General features: G+C 48.8%; 1 protein-coding gene across 2 annotated transcripts in view; it reads right to left on the bottom strand.

Annotated features, from left to right (window-relative positions):
* The window catches only part of LOC115457721 (phospholipid scramblase 2-like), a 41114-nt gene extending 39665 nt beyond the window's left edge, over nt 1–1449 (bottom strand). Inside the window, exon 1 of one of the 2 annotated variants that reach the window (XM_030187285.1) lies at nt 1370–1449. The gene's annotated coding sequence lies outside the window, so the exon portion shown is untranslated. Of the gene's footprint in view, nt 1–886; nt 966–1369 lie in introns of those variants that run through there. The other variant, XM_030187286.1, reaches the window with a different exon arrangement.
* Between the last annotated feature and the right edge of the window lie 12762 nt (nt 1450–14211).

Raw genomic sequence — 14211 nt, 5'->3', positions numbered from 1 at the left:
AGTGGGCTGAGAATCCCACTTCACTCCTTTCGATCTCGAGCAAGTCACTTAACAATATGCTTTCTACTTATTCTCATTTGCTTAATCTTCGATTTTATACTACTTTCCATTTAACACTAACCGTTATCTTCTACTATCTCCCTCCTTACCGCTCTACCCTCATCTCCCCTTACGTTCCTACCCGTAACCTCCGCTCTCAAGACAAATCCCTCCTCTCAGTACCCTTCTCCACCACCGCCAACTCCAGGCTCCGCCCTTTCTGCCTCGCCTCACCTCATGCGTGGAACAAACTCCCTGAGCCCATACGCCAAGCCCCCTCCCTGCCCCTCTTCAAATCTCTGCTCAAAGCCCACCTCTTCAATGTCGCCTTCGGCACCTAACCACCACACCTATACTCAGAAATCTAGACTACACATTTTGTCCTTTAGATTGTAAGCTCATCTGAGCAGGGACCGTCCTTCTTTGTTAAATTGTACAGCGCTGCGTAACCCTAGTAGCGCTCTAGAAATGTTAAGTAGTAGTAACACTAACAGTTATCTTCTATTCTACTATCTACTAACAATAACACATTGTAAGCCACATTGAGCCTGCAAAGAGGTGGGAAAATGTGGGCTACAAATGCAATAAATAAAAATAAAATAAAAAATAAAACCCTGCAGGTATAACTTTGCAGGGACTGGGAACCAGGGCTCTCCAGAGGGTTGGGCAGTGGGTGGGAACATGTTGCCAGGGCAGGATCCCAGCTCAGGACACTCCTGCAGGAAGCGTAACTCGCCTTAAACTACTGTTGAAAAAAAGTGTGAATAAATCCTTTCCTTCATTCATGTGCATTCTTAGACAATGCACTTTTTAAATTATGTAGACGTAAAAAGAAAGATGTTTTTACCTTCTGACATAGACACAGGTACTGATGAATTACAAGCTCCTAATAGCAATCTGGGCACAAGAGCCACAACAATATTAGGTGAAAGAAAGTGAGTTAGTTCCAGCACCTGAAGGAGGTCAAAGGAGGATGTGGCATTCTGCACTGGAAGCAAAACTTGAACAACAGCTGTGAAATCGCTGCTCCAATTACTCCTCCAGCCAAAAAAAGACGGAAATACAGACAGAGAGAGAGAGGGAGTGACCCATTCTTGGGAAAAGGTGGATTACCTCCTTGTCACTAGAAACCGTGTTTCCTGCCCTGAGGTCTCTACATAAAATAAATTCCTCTTTGGACCCTTCTCTCTGTTTTCCCTAGAGCTTCTGTCCACAGATGAACTTAGGTCAAACTTTTTCCCCCTGCTCAAATAAGCAACCACTGGGATGACCTGAGGGGAGTGGTGAACGCAGGGCCCAAAATAGTTTCAATCAGCAGCTGTTATCCTACCTGACAGTGAGATGGTGCTGGGATCCGAGGGCACAAGAGAGAGGTGGTGGTGAAAAATTCCTTTCTGCTTTCCTGCTGCAGCTGTTGAAATGAAAACTAGTCAAGTGGGAGGGGCTTAGAAATGACGCAGTCCTGTTCCAGGGCTGGACCCTTTACACTCCTTTTCTTTTCTTTGTCACTTGTGGAAAGGAGGGGAAAAGATTACCTTCTTTCAGCTTTACTTTGTATGCTTATGAAAATGAGAAAGATCACGTGTTTGCAAAACGTAGCCTTGTACGGCACTTTTTTTTTTTTGGTTTTGTGACTGAAGTTCCCATACAAAGGCAGCATTATTAAGTCAATGGATGCAGGCAGGGCCGGTCAAACCCAGTAAGCGGGGTAAGCACCGCAGGGGGGGCTCTTGCCTTCAAGGGCGCTGCTGTTGGTGCCATACTGCGCCGCCCTTGGGGGTTTAAATCTTTAATTTACCTCCGTTCCAGCAGCCGCGTCATTTGAAAGCCCTGCCCGCCTCTAGCCTTCCCTCCCTTCGTGAGTTCGTTCCGCAGAGTCCCGCCTTCTGATCAGGGTTGCCAGGTGGAAAAATTTTTTCTCACCCAATCGAGCCCAAATCCAGCCCAAAACCCGCCCAAAGTCAAACCCCACCCCTGACACCCCCACCCCCGCGTCATCAACCCCCGCCCCCGCCATCATCGGCCCCGCCTCCCCCGTCATCGGCCCCGCCCAAAACGTCACTAACCCCGCCCCCCCACGGCCGAAAATACCGCAACCCGCCGCGGGCAAAAATTTCCCGTGGCGGGTCGCGGAAAACCGCCCAATTGGGCGGTAAAACCGCCCACCTGGCAACACTGCTTCTGATGTCATTTCCTCAAGGGCGGGACTCTGAGGGAACAAACTCACGAAGGGAGGGAAGCCTAGAGACAGGCAGGGCTTTGAAATGATGGGACGGAGGTAAATTTAAAAAGACTTAAACCACGCAGGGTGGCAAGAAGAAAAAGGGGGATGTTAGGGGGAGAAGAGGGCGGGCAGGTGGCCATAAATGGGAGAGGGATGGGGGCAGGGTGGGAGAAGAGAGAAAGGAGATGCTGGGGGGGCACCAACATAGTCTGCAGGGGGGCGCCAGAGACCCTAGGACCGGCCCTGGATGAAGGAGTACAAAAAAAAAAAAAAAAGTAAGTCCCTTTCCCTCAGAGTTGATCTAGGTCCAGGGCGTAGCCAGATGGGCAATTTTGGGTGGGCCTGAGCCTAAGGTGGATGGGCGTGGAATTTGCCCCCCCTGGCCCCCCCTGGTTTGCTCCTCTCCCCACTCCTCCTTGCCCACAAACCCCAAATATTAAATATTTGAGCTGGCGGGGATACCCAAACCAGTGGCGTTCCTGGCCTGGATGGCACCCGGGGCGGAGCGCCGATGCGCCCCCCCCCCCCCCCCGCTAAATGACACCTTCCCCCCCTCCAGCGAAATGACACTCCCCGGGTGCACGCCGCTGGGGGGGGTGCCGCGGCGCGCGCCTGCTCCGAGTTCGCTAAACTTCGCTTCGCTGCAGCTCCCTCTGCCCCGGAACAACCTGTTCTGGGGCAGAGGGAGCTGCAGCGAACGAGCGACGAAGTTTAGGGAACTCGGAGCAGGTGCGCGCCACGGCACCCCCCAGTGGCGTGCACCCGGGGCGGACCGCCCCCACTGCCCCCCCTTGGTACGCCACTGACCCAAACCCTGCCAGCTGAAGATTTCCTCCTCGAGCAGCCAGCACTGTTCCAAACAGCAGCCGGCAGCACTTGCCTCAATCTGATGCTGCTGCCGATAGGCCTTGCATGCTCAGCGCTTTTACGTGTGTGAAAACTGAGGATGTGCAGAAGGGCTGGTCTCAGCGTCAGCTCAAGAAAAGCGCTGCTGGCTGCCCAAGAAGAGAAAATGTTCAGCTGGCAAGGTTTGGGGATCCCCACCAGCCACAGCGAGAGCGTCTCAATTTTGGATGGGCCTGAGTCCAAAGTGGGTGGGCCCTGGCCCACCCGTGGCTACGCCCCTGGGTCCAGAGGTAGCCCTCAGCCTACTAAAAGCAGGAGTCATCATCTAGCTGGGAAAACACATGTTCATATGTTGGATGGTTGGTATCCTATAATTGCAAAAATCGATGCAAAAATTTCTCCTGCTGTTTGGGTGCTTCTGGGTTCCAGCTGAGATTGAAACGAGCCTCTAGTCAGGGTCGGTCCTAGCGCTTGGCAGTCTAGGCACCTGCCTAGGGCGGCACAAACGTAGAGGCAGTTCTCAGAAGCCCTAAAACAAAGCACAAGTGGCTGGCACGGAGCCAGATACACCTTCCCAAGGCTCGCTGCACGTCTCCCCCCCCCCTCCGGATAAGAAATGTCAGGTGCCTGTAGCACTCATTTTTCGAAGCAGATGTCTCAGGATGGCCACAAAAAGTGTCCATCTGAAAACGTCCAAATTGAAAGGCAAAATTCGGATGTTTTGTACTACAGTTTGTCCAATAGCAAAGGGGTGTGTGTTGGAGGTGTGTTTTGGGCGGGGCAGGGAAGGGTCCAAAATTAGGATCTCTTTAATGGAACAGGAAGAAACGTCCAAGGCACAAAAAAAAAGGGAATTTTTAAAATCTAGACTGTTTCAGTCACGTCCAAGGTACAAAAAGGTGCCCTGAATTCAGCAGCTGACCACTGGAGGGTTGAAGGCTTGACCCCCCCCCCCCCACCTTCATCTCCCAGTGTTTACTGACCCCCTCCCACCCTCCCCTAAGAACTGAAAGTGACGGTGGATACCAGGCTGTATGACAGCTTTAGCTATTATGGACATTTCTAACAGAGCGGCAAGCAAGTGTAAGGAGCAGCCTGGTGGTCAGTGCAGTGGGCTTTGGACAATGGGACCCAGGTCTACGTCCCACTCTTATTTCTGTACAAATATGTGAGCCCTCCTGGAACACAGGAATTCCTACTGTGCTTGAATTTTTAAGACACCTACAAGCGTGATGGCTATTGTAATGTACCTTTAGGTGTTTATCTGTTCCTGGAGGGCTCACAATAATATTTAAAGTCATTAAGGTGGGATTTGTACTTGGGTTCCGTTGTTTAAAGTCCACTGCACTGACCACTAGGCTGCCATGAGGCATTACTGCCTGATCAAATAGAGATGAATATTGGCTGGTATATGTCTGTATTTTCAAGTTTGACTTGTTAGTTTGCGTTGTTACTAGTAATCACAGTTGCACTGTGATTTGTTAATAGTAAATTTACTTTACACTGTATCTGATGCTCTATATGTTCTGATGTTAGAATGTTGCATATGTCTCTTATTTGATGCTCAAATAGCCTCCAGTTTGATATTCAAGTGCGTTCTATCATTTCATCACTACTTCGAACCCCGTTGGTCTTTGACACTTCACAACCGGCCTAATACCTCTTATGCCCCAATTCTGGTCACCGTATCTCAAAAAACATATCGTGGAATTAGAAAACGTACAGAGAAGGGTGACGAAAATGATAAAGGGGATGGGACGACTTCTCTATGAGGAAAGACTGAAGCGGCTAGGGCTCTTTAGCTTGGAGAAAAGGCGGCTGAGGGGAGATATGATAGAGGTCTGTAAAACAATGAGTGGAGTTGAACGGGTAGACGTGAAGCGTCTGTTTACTCTTTCCAAAAATACTAGGACTAGGGGGCATGCGATGAAGCTACAATGTAGTAAATTTAAAACGAATCGGAGAAAATGTTTCTTCACTCAACGTGTAATTAAACTCTGGAATTCATTGCCAGAGAATGTGGTAAAGGCGGTTAGCTTAGCAGAGTTTAAAAAAAAGGTTTGGACAGCTTCCTAAAGGAAAAGTCCATAGACTATTATTAAAATGACTTGGGGAAAATCCACTGCTTATTTCTGGGATAAGCAGCATAAAATGTATTGAACTTTTTCAGGATTTTGCCAGGTATTTGTGACCTGGATTGGCCACTGTTGGAAACAGGTTGCTGGTCTTGATAGACCTTTGGTCTGTCCCAGTGTGTCAATACTTATGTACTTATGGCTTGGGAGTCACAGGACTCCTGGTATCCCTAGAGGGGTAAGTGGAAGCATGGGGTCACAGCAGGGAAGTCAGGAACAGTTTAATTGGCTATGCAAAGGAAACAGACATGTCTAGAACTGTATCCATACAGACAATAGGTACACAAGAGGCTATGCTTCATTCGGCACCTAACTCTTACCGTTCAGTACATCCAGACTGCCCCATTTTGACCGCCCCTATCGGACTGACCGTTCATTTGTCTCTTAGATTGTAAGCTCTTTGAGCAGGGACCGTCCCTCTATGTTAAATTGTACAGCGCTGTGTAACTCTAGTAGCGCTTTAGAAATGTTAAGTAGTAGTAGATGGGTCAGAGACATATCAGCAACCCTTACTTCTTAGCGGAGATTGGATGGCAGAGCCGGTGCTGGGAGGCAGGGCTGGTAGTTGGGAGGTGGGGCTAGTGCTGGGCAGACTTATACGATCTGTGCCCTGAAAAAGACAGATATAAATCAAGGTAGGGTATACACAAAAGGTAGCACATATGAGTTATCTTGTTAGACAGACTGGATGGACCGTGCAGGTCTTTTTCTGCTGTCATCTACTATGTTACTATGTCCTATGTGGACAGTGCATATACAACCCAGGCACATCCCACCTCTTCTGCCAACATACAAGTCCTCACTTGAATGTGCCACTGTCCAACAGCACATGTAACTGGGGCTACACTATGCCCACATACCCCTCCACCTGTACAAGTACTAGGAAAGAATGCCACAAAGCGGGTTGGGGAAAAGCCAGGTCACCAACCATGCAATGAGTAGCAGTGCTTTCCCCTGGGGGACGAGAGCTGCCTTCGCCCTAGAGATGCAGGGGAGGATAGAAGAAACTCACAGAAACAGCATGTAAGCAGGTGGGCAGGGCTACAACCTCTCATCTTGCAAAACTATCCCCTTTGCCTCCACCATCATCTGAGTGGTATTCTTAAAGGTCACGGAAGAGCACAATACATTCAGGGAGATAGATTAGGAGGAGCAAGTGGAAGAAATGTAGCAGAACAGGTTGGCACATCAGTGCTCCATCAGTACTGTCCCAGAGTCATAAGAACATAAGAATAGCCATACTGGGTCAGACCAGTGGTCGATGTAGCCCAGCATCCTGCTTCCAACAGTGGCCAATCCAGGTCACAAGTACCTGGCAGAATCCCAAATAGTAGCAACATTCCAGAACCTTGAAGAGTAACAAGATTCCGGAATCATAACCAATAACAAGATTCCATGGAGAATCTCAAAGAGTAGCAAGATTCCGGAACCCCAAGTCCTAGCAAGATTCCATGCTACCAATCCCAGGGCAAGCAGTGGCTTCCCCATGTCCATCTCAATAACGGGCTATGGACTTTTCCTCCAGGAACTTGTCGAAATCTTAAAGTCAGTCCTGTGCCACGTACTTATGTACCTTTTAAATCAGTTATCCAGTTATGATACCTGCCCATGCTTCTCCCATGTCTATGGTCACTGTGAAACGAGGTGATTAGAAAGATGCATGCATAGTTATAGAATAACACACAAGCAGTTTAAGTTCTATTTATGCACATATGCACTTACTCTATAATAAGGGACAGTTAACTCTAAAATATGACTCAAGAAATGTATTAATCCAATAACCGAGTTCCATCTTACCTTATTATTTTGTGTTTGTTTGCTAACATACATGCCCGTTAACCAAAAGAGGAGTGGATTGATTTATTTTGTGAGCGACCTCTCCAGGGAAGGCCTGCGGTAGCCTGGGATTGGTTACCACTCCTTTGGGGATTCTCCCTCCTTCTCTCTCCCCCTCTCTCTCCAGCTTGTTGTAAAATCACTAGTGAATTCAAAAGTTTTACTTTTGTAATGAGCACAAGAACATAAGATGTGCCATGCCGACTCAGAGCAAGGGGCTATCAAACTCAGCAAACTCAGAGTGGAGGAGTGGCCTAGTGGTTTAGGGTGGTGGACTTTGGTCCTGGGGAACTGAGTTCGATTCCCACTTCAGGCACAGGCAGCTCCTTGTGACTCTGGGCAAGTCACTTAACCCTGCATTGCCCCATGTAAGCCGCATTGAGCCTGCCATGAGTTGGAAAGCGCGGGGTACAAATGTAACAAAAATAAAATAGATACTATTGGAGATTCTACATGGAATGTTGCTACTATTGGAGATTCTACATGGAATGTTGGAGAATATATATGGAATCTTGCTACTATTGGAGATTCTACATGGAATGTTGGAGAATATATGTGGAATCTTGCTACTATTGGAGATTCTACATGGAATGTTGCTATTCCACTAGCAACATTCCATGTAGAAGCTTGCGCGGCCACATTGGTGATCTGCAAGGGCCGACTTCTAGTGGAATAGCAACATTCCATATAGAATCTCAAATAGTAGCAACAGTGGAGGAGTGGCCTAGTGGTTAGGGTGGTGGACTTTGGTCCTTGGGAACTGAGTTCGATTCCCACTTCAGGCACAGGCAGCTCCTTGTGATTCTGGGCAAGTCACTTAACCCTCCATTGCCCCATGTAAGCCGCATTGAGCCTGCCATGAGTGGGAAAGCGCAGGGTACAAATGTAACAAAAAAAAAAAAACATCCTTTTCTCTGACACTGGCCCAGGTCACTAGGAAACCCCCAACAGGTCCTAAGGTGTAGATCCATCCCGTTATTTCTGATTCCCAGAGTTAAGAAGCAGCTTTTCCCAAGTCTGTCTGACTACAATTGTTTTAAACCCAGCCATACTACTACTACTACTATTTAACATTTCCAAAGCGCTACCAGGGTTGCGCAGCGCTGTACAATTAACAAAGAAGGACAGTCCCTGCTCAAAGGAGCGTACAATCTAAAGGACAAAAAGTGCAGTCAATCAAGATTGAGGCAGTCTAGATTTCCTGAATAGAGGTACAGTAGTTTGGTGCCGAAAGCGACATTGAAGAGGTGGGCTTTGAGCAAGGATTTGAAGATGGGTAGGGAGGGGGCTTGGCGTATGGGCTCAGGGAGTTTATTCCAAGCATAGGGTGAGGCGAGGCAGAAAGGGCGGAGCCTGGAGTTGGCGGTGGTGGAGAAGGGTACTGAAAGGAGGGATTTGTCTTGAGAGCGGAGGTTACGGGTAGGAGCGTAAGGGGAGATGAGGGTAGAGAGGTAATGAGGGGCTGCAGATCGAGTGCATTTGTAGGTAAGTAGGAGAAGCTTGAACTGTATGCGGTACCTGATCGGAAGCCAGTGAGGTGACTTGAGGAGAGGGGTGATATGAGCCTGACGGGCAGCAGAGTTCTGAACGGATTGAAGGAGGGATAGATGGTTAAATGGGAGGCCAGTGAGGAGTAGGTTGCAGTACCATGGTCGCATTCTCTGACAACAAATTCCACAGCTTAATTTTGCATTGACTGAAAAAATACTTCCTTCAATTTGTTTTAAATCTGGCACCTGCTAGCGTCCCCTTGTCCTCACACTATGTAACCTGCAGGCTGTAGATGAAACTTTTTGCATCTGACTTTGGAGCAAAGGCATTTCTGAACAAAACTGTCTTCTGGGCTTTTTGGGTGCAAATGAGGCGATGAGCCCTATTGTTTCAGTACAGCAGTTTGGAGTCCTGCTGCAGAGTTTCCCAAAGCAGCCGAGCCAAGCTGGAACACCCTCACTTTTAAATAGTGTTTTGTGCTGCATTAGTACCCAAGTCATCTTCAAGGACTGTTTTTCATTTTGGACTACCCGTGGTCTGCTATTCTTCATGTGAACCGTTCGGCTCTGGACAACTAGCAAGTGCAATATTATGGCGCTGTTTCTAGAACATTATCTGGTTTTGCAACAGAACTGGTGAGGAGCTCAATTGCTAAGGGACTGATATGATGCACATGTAAGGAGGTGAAAGATAAGGGCAGGGTTGAAGTGAAAATACATGTGCATTAGGAGAGTGACATTTCTGCAAAACTCTCTGGGAACAGTGGAAGGATATATTCAGTGGCGTTCCTAGGCTGGCTGACACCCGGGGCGGATCGCCGATGCGCCCTCCCCCCCGGGTGCAGCACGGCCCCCTGGAGAAATTAACCCCCCCCCCCCGGGTGCAGCGCGACCACCCCCAGCGAAATTACACCCCCCCATGGGTGCAGCGCGACCCCCCTCCTGGGTGTATTTTTACCTGCTGGGGAGGGTGCCACCTACCTGTCGGCTCTGAGTCCGCTCGTTCCCTGCTGCTCCCTCTGCCCCAGAACAGGAAGTAATCTGTTCTGCGCAGAGGGAGCAGCAGGGAGGGAACAAGCGGACTCGGCCAACAGGCATGCAGCACCCCCCCAGCAGCGTGCACCTGGGGCGGACCGCCCCCACGCCCCCCCTTGGTACGCCACTGGATGTATGCAGTGGTGTGCTGGTAAATGTTTAACAACAGGCTCGCTCCCCGGTCCACGCCCCCCCCAAATTGCAGAGTTGGCTATAGCCGGGGAGAGAGCCGGGGGGGGGGGGGGGCAATGCATTATTCCAGGTTCCAATCTAATTCATGTTTAATGTGGGATAAAATGCCATAAATAAGTAAATAAATATAAACTTTTAATGTTGAGCACCTGATTCTCAAAGTGGACATATTCCAAACACTATAATGAAAATAAAATGATTTTTTCTACCTTTGTTGTCTGGTGACTTTGTTTTTCTGATCATGCTGGCCCAGTATCCAATTCTGCTGCTATCTGTCCTCTGAACTCCGTTTCCAGGGCTTCCTTTCCATTTATTTCTTTACTTTCCGCCTTTCTTCTTCATTTCTTGCCCTACATCCGTAAGTAAAAGCTGGGTCCTCCGCAGGCTTGACTGTCCAGTGGATCCAGCTTCTGCCTATTTTCTTCATCCATGTGCAGTTTTTCTCCTCTCTTCCTTTTCCCTCTCATCTCATCTCCTTCCTCTCTCTTCCCTCCCCTCCCTCCACCCATGTCCAGCAACCCTCATCTCCCCCCTACCCATGTCCAGCAACCCTCCTCTCCCCTCCCCTCCCTCCTGCCCTCCCCTCCCCTCCCTCCACCCATGTCAAGCAACCCTCCTCTCCCCCTGGGAAGGTTCAGGAAATATGGATATATGCTAATCCCCGCACAGTCATAAGTAGAATTGTCCAGATCTATGTGATTTATCTGCCTAGGGCGGCACATAGTAACATAGTAGATGACGGCAGAGAAAGACCTATACGGTCCATCCAGTCTGCTCAACAAGATAAACTCATATGCGCTACTTTATATGTATACCTGACCTTGATTTGTCCCTGCCATTTTCAGGGCACAGACCGTAGAAGTCTGCCCAGCACTAGCCCCGCCTCCCAACCACTAGCCCCGCCTCCCACCACCGGCTCTGCCACCCAATCTCGGCTAAGCTCCTTAGGATCCATTCCTTCTGAACAGGATTCCTTTATGTTTATCCCACGCATTTTTGAATTCCGTTACCGTTTTCATCTCCACCACCTCCCATGGGAGGGCATTCCAAGTATCCACCACTTTCGCCGTCAAAAAACTTAAGAGGCGGTTTTCAGAAGCCCTAAAGCAAAGCACCAGCGGCTGGCATGGAGCCTTGAGTAGATGCACGTTCCCAAGGCCCACTGCATGCCACCCCGGATTAATGCCGCCATGTCTACAAGGCAAGTTCGGAAGGCTGTGCAGAGTGGGGAATGAAATGCCAGAGAACAAGGGGTTGCAGGAGAGGAAAGGCTGCCAGTGTACAATGGCAGCGTGGGGGAGGGGGAGATGCCAGAGAGTGGGGTCGTAAGAGAAAAAATGCTGTTGGTGCGGGGGTAGGAGAGAACGCGGGGCGGCTGGACAGAAAAAGCTGTAGGAGCACCCGGGGAGGAGGGGAAATGAAGATTGTACCAATGGAGAGGAGAGCAAGGGAAGGAAAGAGATGAGATGCTGCCCACGGAGAGGGAGGGGAGGAGAGACCGAAGGAGAGAGGAGATGGTGCCTGTGGATGAAGGGGAAGAAATGAAGAAGAGAGGAGGAGAGAAAGAAATGAGGAGGCCCTGAAAATAGAGTTCAGAGCACAGACAGAGGAACAGAACCAGAGACAGGGAATAAGATGAGTAGAAAAAATAAAATCACCGGACAACAAAGGTAAGAAAAATGATTTTATTTTCAGTTTAGTAACTGAAGTACAATATGTCAGTTTTGAGAATTGACATCTGCAGTCCATATTTTGCACTATACAGGTAAAAATGTGAAGGGGGGGGGGACACTTTATGCAGTTAACCGTGCGATTACAAATTTTAATCGATGTACAGCCCTAATATCAAAGCAAGCTAGGCAAAGAAAAACCCTTCCCCACTGGAGAAACAGAAGTTCCAACAGCAAATGTCCAGATGTGAGTAGAGAGGTCCGTCGGCTTTCAAAGTAAAATAAAGGAAAAACAAGGAGCCAGCATTTGTAGTGCACTGGCCCCCCTGACATGCCAGGACACCAACCGGGCACCCTAGCAGGCACGAAAAAAAGCTTCCGGGTGCATAGGTCCCTTCTCTTGTGTGCTTAGCCCCCCAAATCCTCCCCAAAACCCACTCACCACAACTCTGCACCATTACCATAGCCCTAAGGGGTGAAGAGGGCACCTACATGTGGGTACAGTGGGTTTTGGGGTTTTTTGGAAGGCTCTATATTAACAACCACAAGTGTAACAGGTAGGGGGGGGGGGATGGGCCTGGGTCCACCTGCCTGAAGTGCACTGCACCCACTAAAAACTGCTCCAGGGACCTGCATAATGCTGTCAAGGAGCTGGGTATGACATTTCAGGCTGGCATATGGCTGGCAAAAAAAAAGGTTTTGTTTTTTTGTGTGTGTGGGGGGGGGGGGGGAGGGGGTTGGTGACCACTGGGCGAGTAAGGGGAGGTGATCCCCGCTTCCCTGCGGTGGTCATCTGGTCAGTTGGGGCACTTTTTCCAGACTGGGTCCTAAAAAGAAATAGACCAAGTCCGGCCGGCGAAATGCCCGTTCGAGCCGGCCTCTTTTTTCCCATTATAAGGTGAAGCCGGCCATCTCGTACTCCCGCCCCTCGTCCCGCCTTCGCTACCCTACCAACGCACCCCCTGGAAGGTCGGCCGGCGCCGCAACGAAACAGCAGTTGAAGCCGGCCAAAATCGGCTTTCGATAACACCAATTTGGCCGGGACTGAGAGATCGCCGGCGATCTCCCGATTCGTGTCAGAAGATCGCCGGCGATCCCTTTCGAAAATAAGCCTGAGTGGCACCTACGCGGCTTAGTTAAAGGGCCCCTTAGCACACGCCCAATTTTAGCACGCTCCAAAAATGTGAGCGCACCTTAGTAAAAGACCTCCTAAGTTTGCAGACAACACAAAAATATTCACATGGTCCCTCTTAGCTACATGGTAAGCTGTATTGTAGAAAAGCATTAGCAGTGCATTATTAGATGTTTCATTAGTATTATGCATTGCATTATATCTCTGTTATTTTAATTTCAGTGCAGTTAAATGTATATATTTTTGATCCTGTTTCATGATAATCCTATTATTAGGTTTTAATATGCTGTTTTTCTTGTTTATTGCATTTATGTTTATACTTGGTCGTTTTACTATTGTTTTGCTGTTAACAAAATTGTCTTATGTACACTGCCTTGTACATAAGCATCGCCATGCTGGGACAGACCAAGGGTCCATCGAGCCAGCACCCTGTCACCGACAGCAGCCAAAAGAACAAGCAATTTGTCCCGCCCATCCTAGAAATACTGTATTATTCCCTCGTCCATTCAGTAACATTCTATGGCTTTTTCCTCCAGGAAGCCGTCCAACCCTTTTTTGAAGTCCGCTAAGCTAACCGCCTTAGCCACCTTTTCCGGCAGCGAATTCCAGAGTTTAACTACCCGTCGAGTGACGAAACATTTCCTCCGATTCGTTTAAATTTACCACACCGCAGCTTCATCGCATGCCCCCTTGTCCTAGTATTTTTGGAAAGCGTAAACAGACGCTCCACATCGACCCGTTCCGTTCCACTCATTATCTTATAGGCCTCTATCATATCTCCCGTCAGCCGCCTTTTCTCCAAGCTGAAGAGCCCCAGCCTCTTCAGCCTATCCTGATAGGGAAGCCGTCCCATCCCCTGTATCATCTTTGTCGCCTTGGGTGAATCTCTGCATAAAGGAGGTTAATAAATCCCAACGAAGAAATAAAAATAAATATATCGTCGTTAAAACGCACGTGGATTGTGAAAAATTGAGGAAAGATCTTAGGGCTTCTTTTAGAAAGCCGCGCTACTGAGTCTCGCTGCGGCAAATGAAAGGAAGCCTATTCAATTCCTATGGGGCTTCCTGTCATTTGGCGTGCGGGAATCGCTAGCACGGCTTTGTAAACGAAGCCCTTAGAAAGTTGGAAGACTGGGCATCCACGTGGCAAATGAGATTTGCTCCCCTGTTGACTAAGTCGCACTAACGTTTTTAGCACACACAGAGTGCGTAGACCAGGGGCATAGCCAGACCTCACGGTGGGAGGGGGCCAGAGCCCGAGGTATGGGGCAATTTTGCTTTGTCGTTAATAAAAAAAAAATGTTACACTGTAAAACAAACAGGGGGAAATATTTTTTCACTCAAAGAATAGTTAAGCTCTGGAACTCATTGCCAGAGGATGTGGTATCAGCGGCCAGTGTTATCTAAGTTTCAAAAAAGGTTTGGACAAGTTTCTGGAGGAACAGTCCATACTCTGCTATTGCGATAGACACGGGGAAACCGCTACTGGTCCCTGGGCTCAGCAGCATGAACCTCACTATGATTTGGTATTCTGTCAGGTACTTGCAACCTGAATTGGTCACTGTCCAAAGCAGGATACTGGGCTAGATTGAACATTGGTAAGGCACCGGGGG

This window comes from Microcaecilia unicolor, chromosome 14 (genome assembly GCF_901765095.1).
Source record: "Microcaecilia unicolor chromosome 14, aMicUni1.1, whole genome shotgun sequence".
Lineage (NCBI taxonomy): Eukaryota > Metazoa > Chordata > Amphibia > Gymnophiona > Siphonopidae > Microcaecilia > Microcaecilia unicolor.
This window is presented reverse-complemented; position numbering and strand designations above follow the sequence as displayed.